General features: G+C 32.0%; 1 long non-coding RNA gene across 1 annotated transcript in view; it reads left to right on the forward strand.

Annotated features, from left to right (window-relative positions):
- The window catches only part of LOC108733797, a 37220-nt gene continuing 36638 nt past the window's right edge, over positions 1–582 (forward strand). Inside the window, exon 1 of the long non-coding RNA XR_001937281.1 lies at positions 1–70. This is a non-coding gene — a long non-coding RNA (uncharacterized LOC108733797). The remainder of the gene's footprint in view (positions 71–582) is intronic.

The raw sequence follows: 582 nt of genomic DNA on the forward strand, positions 1-582 counted from the left end.
TAAAAACTCAATATAGTGAATGAGTTTCTGAAATGTGGTGTCAAAATTCTGAACTCTCGGAAGCAGTTAGGTATGTATGTAGGTATATATTACAAGGAACAAATATTTACGTGAGATAAATACACTTTCAGCTTCTGTAAACGGAAAGACTCGTGATTGTTAATTAACCAAATATAAAACAGCGGAAATAAGTAAAATACTAAGAAATATTAAAATGCGAAATAACGAAATTGCCTGGTTTTACCCTTAATTAAACTTTATCACCGAGTTACCCATTTCGTAGGTAATTTAGGTTCGTTAACCGTATTCGAATAGAAAATAGGTGATGCGTGTGAGCGAATTGGGAAGACGATATTAGTACGTTATTACCTATAATTCTGGCAATAGTTTTGTTCGGAAGATTCTCCTAAATACAACGATATAGGCTGCCAGCGGGTAACCCTGTCGGGTATTGTTTAAAACACGATTGTTTAAACAAATGCCAAAAAAATAACTTTTTTATGGGGGAAACTTTTTTTTATATTGTTTGGTTTAATTTCGATAAAAAAGGTTAATATTTTCCGAGTTATGAATTTTTGAAAG

This window comes from Agrilus planipennis, unplaced genomic scaffold (assembly GCF_000699045.2).
Source record: "Agrilus planipennis isolate EAB-ADULT unplaced genomic scaffold, Apla_2.0 scaffold11, whole genome shotgun sequence".
Lineage (NCBI taxonomy): Eukaryota > Metazoa > Arthropoda > Insecta > Coleoptera > Buprestidae > Agrilus > Agrilus planipennis.